General features: G+C 36.8%; 1 long non-coding RNA gene across 2 annotated transcripts in view; it reads left to right on the forward strand.

Moving 5' to 3' along the window:
• The window catches only part of LOC128851773 (uncharacterized), a 67,838-nt gene that overhangs the window by 13,914 nt on the left and 29,069 nt on the right, over positions 1-24,855 (forward strand). For both annotated transcript variants that reach the window (XR_008449212.1, XR_008449211.1), the window contains exons 2-3: positions 2,182-2,241; positions 9,254-9,355. This is a non-coding gene — a long non-coding RNA (uncharacterized LOC128851773). The remainder of the gene's footprint in view (positions 1-2,181; positions 2,242-9,253; positions 9,356-24,855) is intronic.

Below are 24,855 nucleotides of genomic sequence, written 5' to 3' on the forward strand. Positions count from 1 at the left end.
GGGAGATAACAAGAAAGTTATAAAAGCCCTGATCCTGCAAGGTGACTCTGGCAAAGTCACATATACTTTTGCTGAGGATTGGCTGAGTTCACCACTGTTTTTTGTTCCTAAACAGGAGGAAGGGGTACTAACATAAGGGAAAAGAAAGGCAGAAATTTGGGTGAAAGGAAAGAGATGAGTAAGGAAGAAAAAAGAAAAGAGATAAATTGAAGGTAGTGAAGAATGATGCCTGCTGAGAAAGAATAGTCTGGCAGAAAAAAATAATTGTGATAATTTAATTTTGGATGATGGTTTTGAACACTGTATGAAAAGATCCTGATTTGTAGCAATAACCTCAAGTCTTTTATCCAGCTTGGGAAACGTGCATTGAGGGCATGGACTACTTTGCAAATAAACTTAATTCAGAACCTCATATAATAAATTTATCTCAAACAAAGAAAATAAAGAAATCATGGGAATAGGAGAGAGTAACTAAAATCTTTTCACACTCTTGTGCTTGTCTTTCTTGTATGTTCTTATAGTGAAACACTGCAAATAAGCAATTTATTTATAGTAATAGCAAATGATGCAACCATTTCTGCTGCATCCCTTAAATTATGATCATGGATGAAGGAGGAAGAAATAGCCTCTGAACAAAAGTTCCTCTTCACATAAAGATATAGATAATCCTAAAAAATAATACTGTAAATAAATATGGGGGCTATAAATAGAACTTAATTTTAAAAGGCTTACTTAAATAAGCCCAAGCCACAAAATAGAAGTTTATTGAAACAGAGTTTTAAATAGAAGTTTGTTTGAGTAGGCACAAACCACTACTTTCAAATCCAGATTTAGAACCCCCCAAATTTTAGGAGTGTTTGGAGCTATGATTTTGTTTCATCCTACTATAATACTAGAGGTTACTTGTCATTCAGGTTAGGCTTCGTATTTCATATGAGTCCAAAATCTGGAGTTTGATTATGTGCTTTGGTTAAAAGCTGTAACTAGTGAATGCACAAGAACCTCTTTATTTTTTTGCCAGTTGCATTTTAATTAAATATGACAATTTTCTGTAGTAGTTCTGTTGTTGTTCTATACTTAAAAACCATTTTTAACCTGAGGTTTTCCAATAACTGTAAAGACATTGACCATTAAAGTAATGAAATTAGTGAAGGTAGGAAAACTATAAAAACATTACAAGGTGTTACTAAACATGCATCTAAGGAGATTGAGAATATTGTATGGTTTATTACTTCAGAAGCAACGTGGGATATTGTAACTAAAATCTGTTTCATAATCCATGTACACAGGAGGGTAGACTCATGGTTGCAAATGGTGTAACTCAGCATAAATTTAATGGCACTATGCCAGTTTATAACAGGAGGCTCTCTGCATCTCAGAGAGGATGACTTTGGCTTCTGAAAAAAATTATCAACACAGTGACAGTCTCTCCCACTGCAGCTGGCACTGAAGAGCTCAGTGGTAAAAAGCTGATGCCGCCTTTCACGCGATCTGGCTCTGAGAGCAAGCAATGGCTATACTTTGCCTAAATGGTGGTCTCGGAATAGTGAGGACATATGCTTTGTTATTCTCTGAAGTACGAAAGGCAAGAAAGGTGCTACTAAAGAAGCATATTGCCAAAGCTGGAGCAGCCTCAATGTTGGTCTGTCCATTTTCTCTGCTGGGAAGATGGGCGTGGGTAAAATGGAAGAAATATTGATATAAAGAGAGCACAGCAAACACAGCACTTAAAGATGAGACTATATGTGGTTAGAGCTTTCTGGTAGAATGCTCGCTAAATCTGGTGAATCATTATGCTTTGGGGAAGCAGAACTTGTCATGTGAAATGCAGGATCATGTTCATTGAGAACAGTGTCTTTCCTGCTGCACCACAGGCTGCTACTGTGTCAGGTAAAAAGATGGCTATTAAGAAACAATGCTAGCTTGCTCTTTCGGCTCAATTTCTGTTTTGCAACAGCGAAGTATGCTTCAACATCCTTGAGGAAACCTGACCCTGGTGAAGCCTGTGAATTTTTTTTGTTATGAACTGAATTGGAGCAGAGATTTTACTCTTAGGTCACATCTGCTCTGAAAAAATGCTGTAAAAGACAGCCTAGGTCCTCTGAGTGTGGAAGCACCTAAAATTACATTACTGAGATTGTGCAGTTCTGCCCATTGAATACTTTGCTTACACCTTTCTAGGTGGCCTGACTACGCGTGAGAGCTGGAAATTCAAGTGGAGGGGAAAGACAGTATTAGCAGGTATTTGTTGATTATCAAAAAAATAAACTAAGGGAAATACAGAGGAATTTCTTATTTTTTCCTGAAACTACATGTCTCTCCTTGCCGGACTTCTCGTAGACTCCTTGTTGTTTTACTTGTGATTCAGTATTTAGCCTATCTGCTTCAAATCAAGGAGAATAAAAATGTCTTTTACTCACCATTTCATTAATTTCTCTTTTAGACCTGCTCAAAAGCCTGACTCTTCAGACTGTAGCATGCTCAGAGTATCTGTAGTATAAATACTAGCTAATACACTAGAAATAATTCAGTATCTCTATGGAAGCAGAATTAAACACTTGATTTTGATTGCCTGTATAGTGAGACTATTAGGAAAAAAAGGAGGGGAAAAAAGGATTGCAGAACTGTGATACAGTGTTTTTATTTACTTTTTTTTGTGTTGTTTCAACAGGCTGTGAGAGTCCTAAAGGTAACTCAGCTCAATTAATCCAAGGCAGCAGAATCTTTTCAAATAGCACACAGCCTTCGTGTTTCAGGAACATATCTTATGATACTGGCAAAGGTTGATGAGTCATATATATTCCTTGTGTGTTCAACATGAGGATCAAGCTAAAATTAACCCCACTCTGAGGCAGAAGGTAGCCAACTTGACACTGTGATCCATTATGCTAAAGAGAAATGTTTCTGTCTAAACCCAGAGGTAAACTGCACAGACAAGAAGTCATTGAAATGAATTATGTGGCCAATCTTTTTAGGCCTAGGTCAGAAGCAGAGATATCTCTCCATTTCTGTTCCTCTAACTCCTAAGTACATTTAGCCTTTACACTATTAGACTTTCCTGGGCCTTTTTTAAAAAATGTCACCTGCTCTACAAATTCTAGTATTTTGTATTTTTAGATGCTGGGGTCAGGATGAGTGCAAAAATAATGACATTTCTGCCCTTACAAGTAATTCCTTCATTTTATTGCTTGTGGGAATGAGCCATAATATGGAGTGAAGGAAAACTGCTTAACCAATTTAACCTCACACAGTCTGAGAAAGAAATTACAAAGAAAATGAGGCTCTTCCTAAACTGATAACCCTCCTTGTACATACCACCTTCATATAAAAACCCCTTCCTGGTGTGCTTTTGAAGCTACTTGCATAGTGGACTATAGAGGAGTGTATTGTTAGGTATTATGTTAATCTAACCTTTCTGGAAAGCAGCTTCACCAGACAACCAGACGGTATGATACTTTTATTTCACCAACAGGATTTTTTTAAAAATTTCATTTAGTACCTACTATTTTTTTTTTCCTTCAGAGCAAGGTCAAATGCTTGTTCTAGTCCTCTCTTTCTGTCTTTGAATTAAGATCCTTCTCTGCCCCTCTGCCCCCCTTAATGTGGAAGGCTATGCCACTACTCCTGAACAAGGAGGGGAAGCAGTTTTATGTGGAATCAATTATTACTGGCAGATCTCAACATGCAATTTGTGAATGGGAAGATGTGGTTTAAAATTTTTATCTTCTAAGAGGTGCTGCTGAGTTGACAGTAATTTCCATTTTAAGTGTGGGGATATTTTCTGAAATTAGCATAAACTTTGAAAACATAAATAAAAAAACCTTAAAAACACATTTTGCATTTTTAACTAGAAGGTGTATTATATTTCAGACCTGGCTGTAAGTGCAGATAATAGCTTCTCAGTGTCATTGCCGTATTTCAATGTTTGGTTCAGTGAAGTACTGCCTCTTACATACTTTAAGGAAAAATATTCATTTTCCCTTCTGTTAAGTGGGAAGAATAATTTTACATGTTCAGAGATAGAAAACAAAGATACTGAATACAACATACACATGCTCCTGCTCTTTAATTTCTAAGTAATTTTGGTCTTTGGTTCTTTGTTGTCTCAAAATGGTGTTTTCTGTTCCTGCCATTCACCAGCTGAGGTTGCTTCCCAATATGAAGACCAAGACTATCAAAGAGAAAAGATGCTTTCAGAGAGGTATTCTCAGAAACAGTGTGTTAAACTGAATCTTCTGGGAATGCATTTTTAAAAATGGATCCGATTTACCATAAGGCTGCCTTGCAGTGGTTAACCTGGTGTAGTTTTCCACAGCGGAATACATCCAAGTGTGGTGGTAGAGTAAGGAAAAGCATGTGTTTTTTATTAAGAACTTTTAGCCCTTTACCATTTCTGTAAGGAAACACCACCACAGATGATAACTTAGCAAAGGAAAGATCATATTTTAAGTGAATTCCTGTGCAATCAGTGATGATTTTTCATGCCTTTTCAACACTTTTATTAGTATTTTAAAGAGCAATAAAGAATACATAGCTATTAAAACTATGAAACCCTCCACAAACCCTTCAACGCAAAAAAAGAAAAAAACTCCAATCTAAAGCACTCATTATCATTTCAACATTTGTCAAAAATATGATTTAAAAATAGAAAGGAAGGAGGAATTACATGTAGATCTGTATTTAGTGTAATCAGGCTTTTGAATGAAGTTTTGAGGCCCATGTTTTCATAATTGTGTGTGTGCAACTGATTGGAATTTTATGGCAGGCGAGCTTTCCTTGAGAGAGGGAGATAGATTACTGAGTCAATATTTGAGGGCTCTTTTGTTTTGCTTTGTTTTAATGTTATTTAAAAGTTTGGGTGGCAGCCATGATAGGTGCTTTATAGCTCACAGATTAGAAAAAAAAAAAGGAATAATTAGGCATAGTCAACAGTCAATTGGTTGCATATGGTCAGTAGTGGGGAGTAGCAGTTTAAAATATTTGTCTCATACTTTACATCCATGGAAATACCGTATGAAGTCATACTACTGGTCAGGATAATTTACTTGAGAAGAGACTTCTGGATTAAGTTAGTGTGTTTCTCAGGATTTTGGATCTCCTTTGAATGCTACCTGTGAGGCATTTAGTGAAATAAAAGGGCAGCAAAAGGAGGGTGTCATGCTTTCTGCTGCATAAACAACAAAGCAGAAAGCTTTCCTTAATGCTTAAATATTTTAAAGTATGCTTCTCCTGTGCTCTAAGAAATCCCTAATGTCTCAACAGCTTTGTGTTAGTCTCAAAATCTATTGCAAAAAGAAAGAAAAGAGCGCATCTATGTACAGGGCTACCTACTTCTATCCATATATAGGTAAGGTTATTCCAGCAGGATGCAGCTGACCCTTAGACCACTACTGCCTACATTCAATATTTTAGGAATTCTGGGAAACACATTAAGAAGTTAAACTTCTGGAAACAATACTCCTCTGTCAGATCTTGTAAAGCAATACAAACCAGAGAGATTCCATAAACTCTGCAAGTTTCATACAGCCATGTTTCTCGAAAAAGGCAACTCCCCTGTTGCCCTTGGCTCAGTAAAATTTTTGACTTCTCTTTTGCCATGCACTTGGAATAAAATTAATCCCCCAGCTTAATGAGATATTGTCAATTAAAATGGCTGAGAGACCAGATTTTATTTTTCATTCCTTCTAAATGCTTTAAAGAACCAAATATTAATTAAAGTATGCATGCATATCCATGCCCACACATACACACATGCACACGACCAAATGTATTTGTAAGTGGAGCAGCATTTGATCTCCTAAATTGTCAAATAAAGAAATTTTCTTTTAATATAAAATGTAACCACCTATTATTTGAAAAACTTGTCTTGAAACGTTTGGTTTAATTTTTCAGTATTTCCAAGCCTCTGTGTTAGCAAAAGTGGAGTTGTGTGTTCCGTCTGAAGAAAACATGAAAAAAGACATCTAACCTGAACGTCATAAATCTAAGGTACTTCAATTCAATGGCTGTTTTAAGAAAAGGTGCCTTAATACTGTATTATTTCTCTGTCCTGTCATACACACCAATTTTGTGCTAGATTGAACACTGGAGAATTTGTTTAAAAAAAAGGTGTATAGTGCAGGCAAAGTATTTGTAATCTTCTCACTCTTCCAGTCATCTCCCACATGCAGCTCCAAGAGTTGAAGAGGGGAAAGCAAGCTTCTCTGCTACAAGGGAAAAAGCTTTCCTGATGCCAAAATTCCAGTTCCACCTCCCTCCAAAACAAAGCTGACCACAAAGAGGTCATGTCATATCTGCTCTACTCAGCAGGTGTGTGGCAAAGAAGACCACATAGGTCTTCAGAAGATGTAACAGTCACAGAGTTTTTTACTTTTTTTTTTTTTAATTCATGTCAGCATTTTAATGCTGAGTTGTTATTATCTCCAAAAGTCTGGTTTAATGGTAATAGTTACTGTCACAGCCTAATTCTCAAGTGATTTGTCTCCTGTCTCATTGAGGTTCAAATGATGTCCACGTGTATATTCTGAGTTCTTCATTCATGTGAGCCCTTTACCATGAGATGCAGTGCAACCAGTAAGAAATAGATCCACATGAAACATTCTGGTATTTGGGGGAAAAAAACTCAGTCAGCCACATCAGGCATATAAGCTGTTGTGAATATCACCAGGTGTCACAACCATTGCTCATGGCCATTCACATGACTCTTTCTAAGTGGCCTCCAAAACTAAGGGTGTCTTGGCACGTTGTTTTTAGGACACCACAGTTTCATGGTTATGATATCTCCAAGCATTCAACCTTAGGACTATTTTCAATTTTTCGTTATTAGACGGTGCCTGAGGTGATTTTTTTTAAAAGGAACATTTTTGAAATTTTTTTTCAGTTTTATGAGGAATGGAAGAATGAAGAATCTAGTCTCATTGTTAAAAAAAATGAGTTAACACAGCTCCTGTAAAAATGTCTGATTCCAAGATGTGAAATTTAGCATGGATGTCTTGTGCTTAGTTTCAGGGTGAAAAATAGATTGAGTGATAATAAACAAGAGAAAAGTTATTCTTGTGCATGTCTGGTAGACAAGTAGCCTTGAGGAACAGTGTTTGTGATATCATCCCATGATGAGGAAGAATGGTTTTCTGCCACTGGCCTCATGAATGACTCTGAGAAAATAATATTTCTCTAGTGTCACATTTTTTTTTTTTAAGATCTCTCAGATCCTTCAATTAAGGATCCAGAAGAGAGCTAGATAGTGTTATTATTAACCTAGGCTAACTTGTGAATAAAACAGAAATGATGAGTCTACAATCTCTTTTAAAATAAATTCTCCAGTGTTCAGTCTGGCACAAAATTATTATGTAAGACAGGACAGAGAAAAAATATGTTTTACTTGTTTTTATTCCAAAGGAAATTCAGGTTTAGTGGTGTCATCATCTGGCCTCTTGATGACTTTGCAGTCAGCTGACTTCTCACATTAGGATAAAATTCACTGCTCTTACAGCCCTATCCTGCCATGGAGTTGCATGCAATGGTGCCATTGACTTCAATGGGAATTCCATATATGAAACAATGACTGGAAATGCCTGTGGTATTGCACATAGTGACACTATAGCCCATGAAAGCAGTACAGAACAATAGCCAAAGGTCTCACTAGGCAATAAAATTATGTCTTGTTTCCTTACTTTTTTTTTTTTTCTCTTGGGAAGCTTCCATGGCACAAGGTGCAAATTTTGGGGCTCCTGATTTCTGACAGTGCTTTTTGATGACTTAACCATTCTACTGATGAAGTATCCAGTGAAGAAGCTTTTAATACATAAATGGACACAATTGACATTTGGTCTCATAAAATTTCTTCTTCTAGAAAAGGAAATCCAACAGTTTTCTTTTACTAAAATTAAACAATGAGCCCTATCAACAGGAATGATACTGGGCTTGATTCAAAACACACACTGAAGTCTGCATTGACTCCAGTGCACTTTGGGTCAGGCCAATTTGGAATTAAAGAACAAGCATGAGCTTTGTTACAAAACTGTACTTGTCCTCATTTTCTTGGTATCGCACACTCGCTGTTCATGTAGTGCACATTTTTTTACCCATTTAATCTTTTTCAGGTGTTACACAATTAGAATGAAAAAACTACCTCAAAACTCCAGATATACATGTGTAGCATAAGCGTGTGACTATGGTTGTCTATGTGTAAGTGCATGCGTACAGAATTTATGAAAAAAAAAAAGCCTTTCCAAAATACTGATAGGTGGAATATTATCCTGGAGAACAAAGAACAGCAATTTTAATCCTTCTTTAAAGCTTTCTTTGCTATATAAAGCTATTTTTTCTTGCTCTGAATAGGGGATTTTTCCCTCCCAAATTACCTTGATGGGGATTTCCCTTTCAGAGATCTTGTTTGGTAAAGAAGAGTCCTTCTTCATCTGCCCTCATTTTTTCGCACACATACTCTTAAACTCAAGCCCTTATTTGAGGAAGCAGGGTTTGCTTAGTCATTTAAGCTACCCACCACAAACAGCATTCATGAGAGTAATATATTGCTCACAAATGTGTCAGCAAAGTGCTCATTTACACATACCAGAATTTGTTCATTAACAAGCCCACTTATTTAGGAGAGGTTTTCAAAATATTTGCCCCCTTTACAATGACTATGGTACTCTGAGATGACAGTTTCTTCCACGTAAGTTGAGGACAAATTACCCCACCCAGATAAACCAATAGCAAATATGACTCAAACAGCCAAAAAAGGTTTTCCTCTCTACAGGGCAAAAGCATCCATATTTGAAGTTTGCTTTGCATCCTATCAGATAATGTTAGACCTTATCATCTAACACAGTACTTACAGTACCCATAAATCACTCAATCTGACATAAATGCAAAGAATATTCATTCTTTCCTTTGAGCAGAATGCAATCATGCCTTAATACTGCCTTAAAACCAGTGAGGAGTCATATCCAATAACTCTCCCAATTATCTCTCAGCACAATGTTTTCCACCTGCAAGAAATGATTACGTGTCAGTAACAATGATAAAGTACTTAAAGAGATGTTGATGCCTCATGGAAAAATTTGAAAGACATATTGTTTGGAGAGATTTCTGCTTATAGACTGCATCATATATGTCTGAGGTATTTCTTTTCCCTATTTTTTATTACTAAGGACATATGCATGAAGAGATATTGTGTCTCAGGGAGATAATCATTATATAGCTAAAGTAAAAATTGTCAATCATGTGTGCTTTCTTCTTGTTTTGGCAGAAGCTTCAGAAATTACCTTGAGGGAAGTTCTGTAACTGCTCTGTGTCCTGCTCCAACATAAAGTGGAGACCATACTTGCAGGAGGCTGAGTATTGATTTGTGGTAAGTTGTTTCATACCGTTGCATGGAATATGCCATGAAACAGATTAGAGTATATTCTTGCTATTTATATCAGAAGTCATATTTCTCTTCCTGTTGATCCTAAATACAGAAATGAATATCAGTCAATTAATGTGTTAGGGGCTGTAATAAAAGATGTATTGAAAAAATTGCAATCTAATTAGTAAAAATCAAGAAAAAAAGGGACAGACAGTGATATCAAGAGGTGACAACCTTTTATCAATGTTTTCATAAGTTTTGGTATCAAAATACAGGAAAAGGGTCTGAATTTTATGTCTTGGTTGTTTTGTCTATATGGGCAAATGGAACAGAGCTGTCCTAATGCCACTTGGGCTCTAATATGCCAGAGCTCTTAGATCAGTGTATTAGTTGGAGCCTGGTGCTATACAAATGTGTATGGCTCGCTTCAAGACAAAGAGCTGTTGGAGAAGATTTGGTCTGTCTGTGCCCTGTGAGAACAACTCCAAGTCTCACAGCATAAAATGTTTGCTAGATCACATTCCATCTTACTGCTGGCAGTGGTGAATGTGCTTGTGTGGCAGAATTCAGCTCTGATTTGCAGATCTCACCAACATTTGGTCAAAATTTGCCTTCCTTGCAGCATCATTTTGAGTGTGTTTTAATGAGCTGTTTGACATGCATAACAAGGAAAGCTCCAGAAATATGCTGCTTAGTTCCCTCCCTCCTTTCCTCACTCTCTTTTTTCCCTCTCTCTTCTGCAAATCTTTGAAAAGATTCTCATCTTGTTATTGAATGGATTTCCAAACCATAGACTCCAGATTTCAGGGTTATCTTCACCTGTTTCTATCCTTAAAGCATCATAAGCCTCTTTATACCACATATCAGATATTTTCACCAAGACCAAATGCTGGTATCGACAGACAAAATTTTCAGAAGTCAAACTCTTACAGACTTGATGCTTTCACAAATGTTTTAACCACCCAGAGTTCCTAGTTACTAAAGCAGGATTAGCAGTGACTGCTATTTCTGTACAGAAAATCACCTCAGTGCAGAGGTCTGTGTTTGAGCTTGGAGGACTTGCCATAGCCATGTGGGAGAATTATGGTCCTTTGCAGGGTCTCTTCAGCTTGTTACCGTGAGACTGGTAGTCTGACAATTGAACCAAAAAGGTTTTCATAATCACTTGAACTTTTAATTACATCTCTGCATTGAATTAGCCCATCATTTTTTAGTTTATCTATCCCTTGTTCTAATTGTCTGTGCTCCTTGATCTGTCATCATACAAAATGTATTGTTAAATGGTTTTATAACTTCCTGCATGTGCAGCAAGTAGCATCTAGCATATGTTAAGGGACACGTGTCAATCATAATTGATTTACTCTTAAATTCATTGCTTTTTTGGGTTTAAATCAGATTCTTAATGCTACTTGAAATCTTCTTTTGTGGTTACATGTTAATGCTTTTTTTGCTAAACCTTCCAGAACAATGTCCTTTCCTGGCAGCTGATGCATCAAAACCACAAGTGCCAGAGGGGAAAAAAACCTGCCATTAAAATGCGTGAAGATATGAATGACAGACTGTTCACTTAGCTTGTACATTCAGAAATATCTACTTTGTCCTTCCCAGAGTGAAATGACTGCTTTGACATAATTGTGGTCTCTTGTATGGTGTTAATCTATAGTGTTGGAGTCATTATGATTCTGGTTCAGATATGCATATTTTAAAAAAGAATTCCTTGAAAAAGTCATTTTATATACTCAACCACTAACATTTTTATGTTAATATGTTGGGTTTAATTTCTAAAAAAAAAAAAAAAAGAAATATTGCTCTACAGGGAACTATTTGATTTAGTAAATCTGCTGGCTACAAAATTCCTTTTTAAAGAAGTAAACTTCTTTTTAATTCAACTCTAGCAGCTATTTATTTTCTGGAGTATGTTAGCATTCATGAAATGTATTTGATTTACAATTCTAGAACATCTGTTTACTCAAAAAAGGCATTAGTGTAAGCAATAAAAATGCCTTCAAAATTCTCTTCTAGTATTTTGACCTCGGTTTGCAGCAATTATCTAGTTTCAATTTGTGCTTCATGTCCACTATCTGCTTAAATTCTCAGAAGACATTAATTGTTCTTTTCATTATTGGTGGTGTTTATACCTGTTCATTAGGAGTTACAGGGAGTCACAATTAAACTAATGTTGTTCATTCATCCTTTTAAAGCAACTAAGAGCAGCAATCTGGTTTCATCCACAGCCAAGATGTTTCCTACCTATTAACCCATATTTCATTATCAATCTCTTTTCACAGTACTATGTGTTTATGCTCAGAGGTTAGTTAGCACTACAATTAAACATAAATATCTAACATAAACTTTCAAGTAATTTAAAAATATTAGGAGGAATTTCTGAAGAAATTGATTCTCAGTCTCTTCTAATGACCATCTCTCTCATATTATAGTGCCTAATATATTTTCTCCTCTTAGAAAATATTGGAAATATGTAGTTCACTACAAATGTTATCACCAAGAAAACCAGAAATCTACACACTTTAACAGAAGAAGCACAAATCAACACTTCATATTTGCTGAGGGTATCCTGGTAATGATAAAGTTCTATAAAGGTTTTGAGCTGAGTAGACTCTTAGGGTTGCTCCAACTTCAATGAGCATTGAAATTGTAAGTATCTTTCCAACGTATGTTGAAATAATGCCAGAGGAAGGAGGTTACACATCAAGCTGGGAAAGAATTGAAAAGTTTATCTTCAGGACATCAAAACACTTGGCCTAAGTATTTTCCATAGAAATTATGTGATAAAGTTTACATTTCTCCAAAATTATTATTGAAGGATAGCAGACAAACTATTAAACCTTAACAATGGCAAAACTGTGAGGGAAGTACAGTCTAGTTTTATATTATCTTGGTCAGACTGAAAGATGCTTAGTCATATGTTTGAATCTGCCTCAGAGATGGGGTGAAAAAGTTGCCAATATAAGTTGCCAATATACCCCAATATAATGGGGTGTTAAAGTTGCCAGTATATGTATTGATCTATGCCATAGGAGTTGCAGGTCCAAGTCAGATGCCCTAGGCAGTGCAACGTTTAAATAAAAACAAGGACAATGGGCTTATCCGGAAAGATGAGGTGAAAGAAGACATGAAAGGAATGATACTTTATTGCTGTGAATTATAGTTTCAACATATCTGCAAATTAACTCCTTAAAGTCTTTTTGTTGGATGAAGAAATCTAGGCCAAACTGTTATGCGAGAAGACTTTCTGAGTGTTTATGAAGACTCCTTCCAAACTTAAGGCCAACCTTGGGTGAAGCGTTCAAAGCAAAGGGTGGCAAAGATGAGCCTTGAGAAGTGGAAAGAAATCCCTTGTATTTGCAGCAGCAGAGAAGCAACTGCTTAAAGGATATAAAAAAATAAGATAGTAATTGGCTGAATCAGTTGATTATGAGGATGGTCCATGTGTACAGACAAGAGATGATATGTATAGATAAGAGATATTAGAAATGCTACACAGGACGTATGGAACACAGTATCAGGATATCTATAGAAAGATGCATTACATGAATCTTACTTATAGTGCACTAGAATAAAAAACTATGATATTTGGGATTAGAAAGAAGACTATATATTGAAGTTGATATAAAGCTAATAAGGAACATATTAAAAGATAGAAAAAGGAGGCTGCTCTGGCTTGAGTCAAGCAGACTGCTGTGCTGGGCGGCTTTGCTCTCTGCTTTTACCCTCAGGAGTGATACACTGTTCTGTTCTTGCATATGAGATAGGAGCCTGGCTACACTTCAGGTCAGTCTTTCCTTTCAGGTCAGTTCTTAGCTTCCTTTTTGATAAACATTTTGCTAGCAACCGGCCAAGTTGGATCTGAGGATGTGCATATGTAAGGTTAATACCTGTTTTGATATTTCTACTGTAGCAAAAAGTAAAAAAAAACCACCAAACTTCACCAGTCTGACTGGTAATAATTTTAACTCTAAAATACCTTTATATTGTGGCTTTAGGCAAAATGCTGAAATTTAGATTCTTCAATGTTTAGATTCTTCTAATATTAATATATTAGAATCACAAAACCACCATAGAACAATGAATAGGTTTCACTGCCTTAGAAATAAACTGACTGACAGGATATAATCCAAATACAAATTTGACTCTGTGTGCTATAATTGCTACTGTATACTTATGCCATTAATGGATTAAGAACACTATGCACTGTATTTCCCATGCTACATATGCAATCATATAACTTAAGTGTGAGATTGTCATGTGTCCTCTGAAATCAAAGAAGGAATTGTGAACTAATCATATATTTTACCCTGAACTGAAGCTGCACCCTTCAATATGTTGGGAAAACTGTGTTATGACTTAGAACTGACTCCGATTCTTATTTTTTTGAAATAAAGCAAGAACACTAATCCCTCTTGAAAGCTGGCAATCAACTGTGTTGTAGAAAAAATGTCTGAAAGACTAAGATGTTTCTGTCTGCTCAGAATTTGTACCTATACTTCCTTTATGCTACTACACCAAAACTAGGATTTATGATATGTTGAAATGAAAACAAATTCCTGGTGTGTGAAAGTGCAGCTGTGACCTGGGATCTCAGACTAAATCCAGTCCTTTGCAAGTCTTAACTTCCAAATGTGGAACATAGTTTAGATTTAGACTCCGTAGAAATTTCTGGAAATTCAGATCTTAAAGCGTAGTTCCACCTGTTCTATTTACTAGTTGTGTAGGCTTTGTCAATCTTCTGGAGACCATTGGTTATTATAGGGGACACAATATAGGGCCATTGGTTCATTGAAATACAAGTGCTATGTCCTTGAAGGATATAGATATGTTTTTTTGCCTTGATTGTTCTTTTACCTGCAACATTTATAGTTCAGAAGAAGTGGATTTTTTTTAGATAATAAAATTATTCAGTCAGCGCATTTGTATGAGCAGCATGTTTTCCAATCAATTAATTAGCAGTTAATCAGATGTAAGGAAAGATATCAAGGAAAGAGAAATGATCAAAGGGAGGAAGGAGGCCAGTATGGCCAAATGGAGCCAGTATGGAAGAATTTCAAGCTGCAAACTATCATCACTACGACTGTGAGTCCCTGGTTGTTTTATTTGTTCATTGACCACTTCCTTTATCAAATTATCCAATGGCTTCATCAGATTGAAGAGTTATTGAAGAATTATGGCTGTCACGCCTGCCTTAGGTCTAGCTTACATCCGTGAGCTCTTCCTGGTCTATGAAGACTGAGTTAAATTACCTTTTTAATTGTATTTCAATGAGAACTTTTTTTTTCAAGTCAGTGCTCAACAGTGATTGATGGAAGGATGCAGGGAAACATTGGCTTTTCTCAGGATATACTGTAGATGACCTTATGTCCTATGTCCTTGTTTCATTTGAAAAGAATAATTACTAATCAATAGTGAAGGGTTAGGTGACACAGTAGGTTAATTTACTAGCCTTTTGCCTCTGGAGAGCTGGATTCTGGCTCAGGTCACATGCAAAATGGGTTTGGTGGTTTCAGCCTTGTCCCTCATGGATGTCTGGCCATATCACAGAAAACAAGCTTGAATTTGATGTATGTTAGATGGCTGGCAGTTTCTGCTTAGGGAAATCTCAGGGTTTGAACTGTGGTGATCCAAGCGTGGGTAGGATGGGAACACACTGATATCTGCAAGAGGAGATGCAACACAGCGTTGCAGTTTACCTGACCAAAGGGGACCAGATGCTCAAGCAATGTTAGGAGCATGACTCCCACTGGAGTCAGATGCTTACATATCTTTAAAGACTTTGTGCATCTTTTTTCCCCGCATATCTGTTGAAGGGACTGCCTTTCAGGGCTTGCCTTTATAAGATCATGCTTTCAGTTACCTTCTTGTCAAAATTAACCATCCATACAGCTGCTTTCGGTGTCTGCTTCACAGACGTTTATCATGAGTGTCTTATGAGAAAAAATATCTTATCTGTCTATAAATTGGGAAAATAATATAGTTTCAGCCATTTTGTATAAAATCTTACATCTCTTGCTCAACAGGCCCAGACCCTCTGTGCTTTGGATAAGACTTGATACTTTGCAGCAGGCTACCCTGTGGCTGAGGTCACTTATAATACGATTATTAGTATCAAAACTGGTTTAACCTTGATAGCCTGCTGAAACCTTATTTTGTGTTTAAGGTGTAACTTTGATCCCAGTCGTTAGCATAATTTGGATTTTAATATTCATGCTTAGTCTCTCTGACCTCATCACTGAGGGTGCGGAAGAGGAGCTGAGAGTAAGATTCTGTGTTCTTGAATGTCCTTGAAGTGCTTCCCTTCTCTTAGTGGTCAGTCCCATTTATGGCAAAAGGTAGAAATAGAGGAGCGAATGAGGTTGGGAACTGCAGGCAGAGAAGAGGCCTCTTGCTCAGCATTCGCAGTTGATTATGGAGTTCAGTGGAAATATAATTTGAGCATATAAAGTACTGTAAAATACATGATTTATTGATGTTTCGTGTTGGGGGCAGAAAACTAATGGAAAATCTTGACAAATTTGGCCTTGCTCTCTCCTTTCCTTTGCTATAAGATAGACTCTTAATACTTGGTCTGCCCTTCAGGACACTGTAAAGATCAGTGCCTGAGAAGCACTTATACATGACAATGTGAGTAACCTAATAAGAAGTTGGAAGGGATGAATAATTTTATAATCACTGCAGGTTTTGATAGGCATTGAATAAGTTCAAATAACCAATAAGGAAGATGAAATGAAACTTTGGATAATCATCCACTTAGAGTGTGCCGGAGGAAGTCCCATGGGGGAAAGTATGTGAACATGTGAGTAAAGACAATCATAATACATATACAGAAGAGGAGAATAAAAGTTGCATAGGCAGTCTTAAATCTGGCATTTCCTAATCCCTGAAAGAATAAACGTGGAGCCTTAATAATATCCTTTTATGTAGCTTTTTTGTGTGTAATAATGTAGGTGTGATGTATAGTAATTCTGACATGGCTGGTAATGTGCCGTTGCGCTTGTGTATCTAGGCTGCATTGCCAATTGTCATCTGAATTTTCCTGTTGCCTCCTCACAGAAACAGGCTGACTGTAGCACATCATGATGCTACCCTTGCCTATGTCTGCCCCGATGGGCACTGCTAGTGGGAGCTGCTTGAGTAGGCACAATGAACTACTGGAAACAATACACTGAATTAGTCTTTCCACAGGAATAAGGAGGCAACATGGGAAATAATTTCTTAAAGAGCTAAGTGCCTCAGGCTTCGTGAAGATGTTTCAAAGGAATTTCCACACTGACACCATTTTTATTTGACCACAAGGTTCATTTTTCAAGCTATTGATGTTTTTAAAAATAATTTTCTAGCACATATTTCTAATTTGTAATATATATATATTAGGCTTGCCATGTCATGCATTTTAATTGTGAGTTCTAACTGACTGGTTTAATGATACTTTGCAAAGTAAACTCAACGTGTAGGTCATAAGTTCAGAATGAATGAATCCCTGGATGTTTACCAAACACCAAAATTAAATTACATTCTTAATTGTTTTGCAAATACTTTGGCCTAACTAATTAAATAGGAATGACTTTCTGTGCTGCTATAGCGCAAGGAATATTAAAGTCTTTAGGACTCATTTTAAAGCAGCAAACTATACTGCTTTCATTGTAGACTACGCGGTCAACTAACACTTCAAAAAAAGCAACCTCTGTACCCTTCCAAAACACAAAACCCAAATAACTAATAACATGTTACAAATTAAGTACTAAGAAATATGTCTTGAGGACAATTATTAGACTTAGCATGTTCAGTGCTACTAAATTTCCACCTACCTGCCTTGAATTTCTTAGAGAGTGTTCTAGAGTGTCCTAATAAATTTGACTAGGAAGAATATGTATGAATAAAGTTTTTCTCTTTGTCTTTTTCTGTGATTCATTACAAAATCAGAGGGACATGAGCCTTGGTATACACAACTGGAAAGCTAATTTAAAAAGCAAGTTTTGCTGTTTGCACTGAAAAAGTTGAAGTTTTATTATATCTTGATCTCTTTCAGATGTGAACTTCAGCTTCACATACAGGTTCCCTGTCTTCAAGAAGAGTGTTTCTCTCAATGTTAACGGTTTCTTTGCTTGGGGATAATAAAGGCAGGGCTATAAACAGACATAGCCACGTAGGATGGGCTGAACCATTCCGTGAAGGTCTGTGAAACCTTGGATTTGACTGTTTTCAGCAGGGAGTGAGAGCAGGAAAAGCTGTATGTTCTCTGTGGTCTGTAATGATGAACAACTGGACTGCTTCTTCTGAACTGCATTTGCTTTTAGGTAGATGATGAGTCTTTCACGTTGCTGTGTCATGTTACAAAGGTTTACAATAAGCCAAGAAATCATGACAGTTTGAGTTCTACAGCCAGCTGTAGATAGAAGGAAAGTTTTAAACAGAGTAAGTTTTGGATCTCTTAACTTTATGTATATCTTTATACTTGCCATAAACCCACGTGTATCCAATGTATTTTTCTCACAAAAGATTGATGTAGAGATGTGAAGAATTATAGGGGTCCTTCTTTCTCTTCAAAAGAGCCATTTGCCCCTCCAGGAGATTATGTTCATCCATTTGCTGTTTTCATCCAAGTCCCTGTAGTCAAGGTTATTAGTGAGTAATAAGACTTGTCAGCCATGCAATGCACTGGCAAATTCAACCTTTTTCTGAAATTGGGAGAGAAAACTGTAAGTAAGATTTTTCACATATACTCTGCTACTAGGATAAACACAGCCTCGATAATATCCTTGAGCCCTGCCTGGGTCATTTTCAGACTGGTTCTGCAGAGCAAATTAAAAATGCAGAAGATGAATTGAAGGGAAAAAAATCTTGTGTTTTGTATTGCTCTCAAAGATAGCAATTATTAAAATATTAGTCTTGAACAACCATTGAACTATGCTGGGGAAAATATTGTGACCCATTTCACCTCTCTGCTAGATTCCAGGAGAAGCAGTTGTGTGTAAAGTAGCTGATGATATCAACCGTTAAAGTAGAAAATGATTTTTCTGCAGCTGTTTGAATCAGAGAAAAAATAGGTCTGCTAGATCTCAGAAGTTTAAAGGGACTCCACACTACTTAGTTAGCTGATATTCTGGTGTGTGGCAGAGATGTTGAGCCAGGAAGCTGGACCAATGTGTAGTGTTTCCTAGTTCATTTCTGTCATGGAATCATAGAATTATAGAATAGTTAGGGCTGGAAGGGACCTTAAAGATCATCTAGTTCCAACCCCTCTGCCATGGGTAGGGACATCCCACTGGATCAGGCTGCCCAAGGCCCCATCCAACCTGGCCTTGAACACCTCCAAGGATGGGGCAGCCACAGTTTTCCTGGGCAACCTGTGCCAGTGCTAAATTGGGATGGGCTGATGAAAATTTAAACTAAAAAAAAAAAATTTTGAAATTGTGTGTAAAATAATGAATTTTGCTGTTGTGAAATCTCTTAAAGATCAGTGAAACTAATCTCTCAGAAGAGGGACATTGCAAAGAAAACAACAAAAAAATATATACATATATATGTATATACATACAGAGCCCTTTTCAGAGAACTGCTGCCTCTCAATTGATTTTACTTAGAGAATGAGGAAGGATTTATTTGTGTGGTAGATTTCTGCTAATCATAGGGAACGTATTTTCAGGTTTGCATTGGTGATTTTGAATATTCTCTTCCTGTTTCTACTAGCAGCTCTCAAACAAAGAGATTTCTGAAGTGATAGCTGAATAAATCTCACATTCAGTCTTGCTGAGAATCTTCATTATGAACAAAAGTTTGTAGTTTATTGTTGTCTGTTGAGAAGGAGCCTCATTGCTCAATGTGTTGTTCGTTGTGTTTCTTTCTTTTATCGCAGATTTTACTTTTATTGTGCAACTATAAGTGAAAGCAAATTACTAGATGGGCTGCTGAGGGGTTACATTTTATTTATGTGAAGCAACACTTTCAGTTCTTTGTATTATAGTTGTATTTAGTGGCAAAGCCTCACCTTGTTTTTCACTCACTACAGTACAGCATGAACTTTTCAGTACAAAGGTCCTTTGTAGAGAGGCCAGGATCAAACATCTTAAAAAGTATCTGTTGCTTTAAGTAAATGCACTTTTATAAGAAAAATACATCTGATTTACGTCACATATATTTTTGAACAGATTTTGCCAGCATTTTCAGGCTGTGCTCACTCTGTTTCTGTGCAGAATTAAACTTGATGTGAGCCTGAAGAGAGTTCATATTTAAAAGTTTATAACAGAGAGATCTAACGTTCTTAATAAAGGCTAAAAGTATGACAGAATACCTCAAAGAGATACAAGAGGACAAATGATTTCAAAATCCAGTCATATTAAATGCAAGAAAGAGTGAAATGAAGTTCTGATTTGGGTCTGTCTGCTTGTAATGTGCAACACCACAGCAGACTGATAACACTGAGGACTGGAATCACATTTGCAAATTACAACCTTTTTCCCCTAGGTACTGTTTATCTCTAAATTTCCCTTTATTGACAAGGTAAACATTACAGTACTTAGAAGTGAGCAATATGCAGTACTTAGAAATAAAGCTTCGATTTCATTGAATTACTTTAGAGTGCCAATGCTCATAACAGAAGAAACTCAGAGGAATAATATTTTTAGTGATTCTTTTCTTCCAAGGGCAGGATATTCCATGGGGCATACAAAGACAGGAATTACTATGCACAGCTTTTTGAGAAGGGTAGTGATTTAAAATACTAAAATGGCTAACCATTTTTAATAGTGTATTCTAATTGCAATAGCCTCTTTCTCTGTAGCAGGCTCTACTAAGAGATAATTGACCTCTGTGTCTGTTAAGCACTCTCACATTTGGCTTGGGAAGCATAATTCACATCACAGCCAATTACCTTGTGATATAACCTACAAAAAAACCCTCAACTATTGGCCTTTTCTTTCCCTTTCTGTCTTCCTTACTTCTTTCCTTCTTGGCTATAATATTTGAGCTGTCATATTTGTCAGATGGCCTCTTTGTTCTCTTTCATCAATCCTTTACTGTAGAAATCCAAACAGCAGAAAATAACTGAATCAAAACCACTCCACTGTTTCAGTGCATGAAGCTAAACAATGATTTACAGTGACATAGAAAATAACTCTCTGTTAAATATTGTTTTTAGTTAGTCTTGTGTATAAAGCCTTTCAAACTAGATGCTGAACTGTATATGATAAGCACGTCTGATAAAAAGGATTCTGTGTTGCTTACTGCTATAGAATTGTCTGTTATTGTGTCAGGTGCTTTTTTTATCATGATTTAAGCAAAGCCGTTCAATTACTCATGGTTCCTTAATTGGTTCTTTCAGATTTGCTATACTGCCCGTCATGTTGGCACCTGGGCAGCTTACATAAATTAAAACAGTATATTAAGAAAATATGACTCCTTTGGGAATTACAGTCTCAATAAGTAGGCTTCTGCCTCTTTTATTAAAAATGGCCTAGAGGTCAAGTGAAAATCAGGGTGATTAATAGATCTAGTAGAGTCTTGCAGGCTGCCAGAGCCTCTTTCCCTACTGAAAACCCTGAACTGTTGGACCAGAGTGACCATAAGCCAAGGAATGCCAGCAAGTCCCATCCTTGATCTGACTAGTAAATGGGTCTCGGTCTTACTCCAATAACTCATAGGCAAAACATTCAGCTATCTTCACAGGCAGAAAAGTTGTATGTTCATGGCCATTACAAGACATATTTACAACACACTAGTTGGACACCTGCTGATAATATCTTATCTAGGCTGACTTTAGTTGGTCCTGTCCTCACCGTTGTGCTTGTCTCAAACTGGGAAAGAACAGAAATACCTAAACTAGGTAATTCTGAGCATTGAATTTTCTGGATGTTGAAAGACGTATGACTCATGACTTTATTAAATAAACACGGGTTGCCAAAACCATTTTGATGCAGACAATCTGACTTGCAAAGATGTACCTGGCACTGAAGAACTAGTACTGCATACCAGGGACCACACAGCAATGCCATTCAAAACCTCTAAATGTGAAATACCTGTCTTATTTCTGGAAAATAGTATCTTTCTATGAGCCAGATTTTTCTGTGACTTAACACCTCCTTGAAACTAGGAGCTTAATGAATAACTTGGAGAAGATGATAGGTTTGTGAAGCAGTCTCTTATACTCTGCTGTGTTGGGTTGAAAGCATATGATAGAGTGTGATTTTGTAGAGCAGAATTTCAGTGTTCATGCTTCTGAAATTCTTTCCAGGAATGCACTGATAATATTCTGTGACTGAATACACTTGCTAAGTCTTTAATTTGCTTAATATCTGTGGCAAGATAGTTAATAGAGGCTCAAATTTAAAAGGTGGTGTAATATATATTGTACATACTGTATTTATATTGTACTAATCTCATGCTTCAGGGCTTCCAATGATTACTTTTGGGGGCTAGAAAGAATATTTCCTTCTTTGATCCATAATATGAGTTCTTTTTTTCACCTTTCTCTGGGCAATGGAGTTATCTAGGCAGAGATATATATGCAGTATTTTGAGTGGCATTAAATTCACACATGTGATTGGTATATATTGCTCACATACTCAGGATTAAAGCAGCGATCACATTTAGGATCAGGAAATTATTTTCCTATGGCTGAGATTGGCCACCTAATTGGTATTTTTCAACCTTTCCCTGAACATCACTTGCATCTTGTAGAAATTTGACTTGAAAAATCCCTTACTGACAGATATTGGCAAGATCTCTCTCCTTGTGGTACATTACATTTATGTGTCTTACCTTTTTATGAAAGGACTCAAGTCTCTTGCAGGGTGTTTGCAGGAAAGTTTTCCTAGCTGGCTTATACGTACTTTGTCTAAGCTATAGATATTCTGTGGGGCCCTCTAGATGACAGACAAAAAGACATTTGTAATACAATGGCCCATGACTGCAGTTCTGGACACATTGGTGTCCATAGCCCCTTCAGTTCCTCTTTTCTTGTGTTTCGAACAATCACATCAGTGATGGACTAGAACCGAACTTGATATCTGTCACCAGATTCCCAGCCCCAATCTTTCCTTTAGTTTTGTAGAGAGAAAATCAGGCAAAGAATGGGAAGATGAGGGTAATGGGGATGGAAATCCAGTGGCTGGCTGCCTGTGTGCAGCAGTGTTTGGAACAAACCCTGAGTGAGGTCTGTTGTATGGAAAGCAAATTGGCGGGCGAGATATGGAAGGTTTTGTTTGTTTCCAGTTCTATTTCACATTTCAAAAATTGGTCATAGTTGCTTCTAGGTTACACAGAGTGCTTGCAGTCCCAAGCCTGATGCCTCATCTGTTTTTTCCTTTCTTCACCTAAAGCTAATAGTAGTGTAAGTGTGGGAAATTGTAGATATGTTTCTGATTTAAATAGAGAGTACAATGTGAACCTATTAGATTAATAGTTATAATGAAACCTGCATGCATTTTTCTTGGCAGTCATTTCAATCACTTCATTGTAAGCAATCCAGCTTTCCTGTGTTTCCTCAGTGAAGCATATTTCCAGAGTATTCAGTCTTTCCAAGTGCATTGTCAAGTGCTGATAAATTTTTATGAGCTTCAGCTAGTGGGTGACAGCCACCATGGATATCAGAAATTATAGGAGAGCACTTAATGTGTGCTGCTCCTCCTTTGGAGTACATCTGCTTCAAATGTCAAATCATGACTGATATAATCTTCACTTTTTTTGCTCTGCTGTTAGAGTAGTAACTAAAACTCTCCTCAGAAAACCCAAACGAAGTTTGATTAAAATAGTAGATAATTCATCAAGTTCATGCGAATATTATGAGTTCCAGAAAAGCTGGGGTGGTCTGGGGTGCTAGAATGTTGCATCTTTTCTTACCCATTCCTTGCTAAGGACATAAGGCAGTTAAACTAATTAGAAGGAGATTTTAGCTGTCCTAAACCATTCATAAGGGACTGTCTCTTGTGCTGAGCTGGGACATGTTACAAAGATTACACCAGTCACAGTAGCACTGGCCTATGCATTGAGGCCAAAATTAATTTTGCTTCCCTTTAGACAATGGAGATTCTTAATCTGGAAAAAGAGAGTCTGTGTTATATGTAGTCAAGGAAAAACGGGTCTTTCACTCCTAGGATATCAACATTTACGTTTATATGCTTTTAAGAGAGGAGAAAAAAAAAATCTACATATTTCTAAGCTAATATAAGCTTTGAAAACAAGGACATGAGAAAAGCAGAACTCAATGACAACCACTGTTTTAGTTATTCTGTAAAGTACTTAGTTATAAACTGGTAAGCAACCCAAAAGAACCTAGTAACTTATAGTGTTTTTAATCCAGAGAACTCAGTCTTTTGTCAAAATGGTGAAATTAAAGCATAAAAATGATAAAATGACTTCCTAAATATCATACAGTAGAGAGACAAATGTCCTGGCTTCCAATGTAGTGGATCATCTAATAGAGTGTATGTTAGAAGTCCCCAAAATACATTAGTAACTTTTGGAACAGTACCTAGAGATAACCGGAGCACTAATGAGCTAACACAGATGACAGGAAAAGGAGGAGAGGAGCAGGAATGCCTAGATTCCCTAGGATGGATCTTGCACAGCAGCTGCTGTGGAGCTCAGTCAATGGCCATCCTTGCACTCACCAAACAAAAGAAGGAAACTCTTTCAACAAAGTCTAAAAAACAGCTACTGAGCTAGAGAGAAAGAAAAGACTTTAGTGAAGATGTAGAATAGCAGTGATAAAGCAGGGATGGTGAACTGGACTGTATAACAAAGAACTGGGATAGGGGAAACTGATGGTTACCTAATAGTGGCAGAAGTGGTTTCTGCATATGGCTTATTTCTACGGTATAATTCACAGTACAATTAAAATATCCACCAACACACTTAAGTATTTGGACTTCCATGAAGTTAATTCTATGCCAACTAAAGGTTTTGTCATGTCACTTGATATAGTTGTTGCATATCTGAGCACTGTTCACTTATTTTTTTGACATATTTAATTAGAATATAATGAGCATGTATAGAAAATAAAACATCATTATATGTAACATAGATGTACCAGATTTTATTTTTACATTCCTCTGAGTTATAACACTTATACTACAGTACCATCTGCATTCCTTGGAAGAGCTAAGGCATTTTACAGATATACAAGAAATGACAGGTAACCTATGATAAACAGCTTAGTGCTTAGCACAATGAGCAAGCTGATGAAAGAAAGAAGGTAGACTACATGAGCAAACAGGCTGAGTGAGTTAGTGAGGGAAGTAACAAAAAATAGAAAATTAAATTTGCATGGACATGTAAGTCATCTAGGAACATAACTCAGAAGTAGATTTTGAAAGAGCATCGTGCATCGTAGCTTCCCAGCAGACCTTAGTTTATTGAACACCACACTATTTTCAAAATGAGATTTTGGCTGTTATACAGATCCTCACTTTGTCATCTGTGGGGCAAACCAAAGGAGGTACAAAAGGTTCTGGGGAAACAGAGGAAGACATGAGGAAGAACAAGTTCAGCTTTGT

Source organism: Cuculus canorus, chromosome 3 (genome assembly GCF_017976375.1).
Source record: "Cuculus canorus isolate bCucCan1 chromosome 3, bCucCan1.pri, whole genome shotgun sequence".
NCBI lineage: Eukaryota > Metazoa > Chordata > Aves > Cuculiformes > Cuculidae > Cuculus > Cuculus canorus.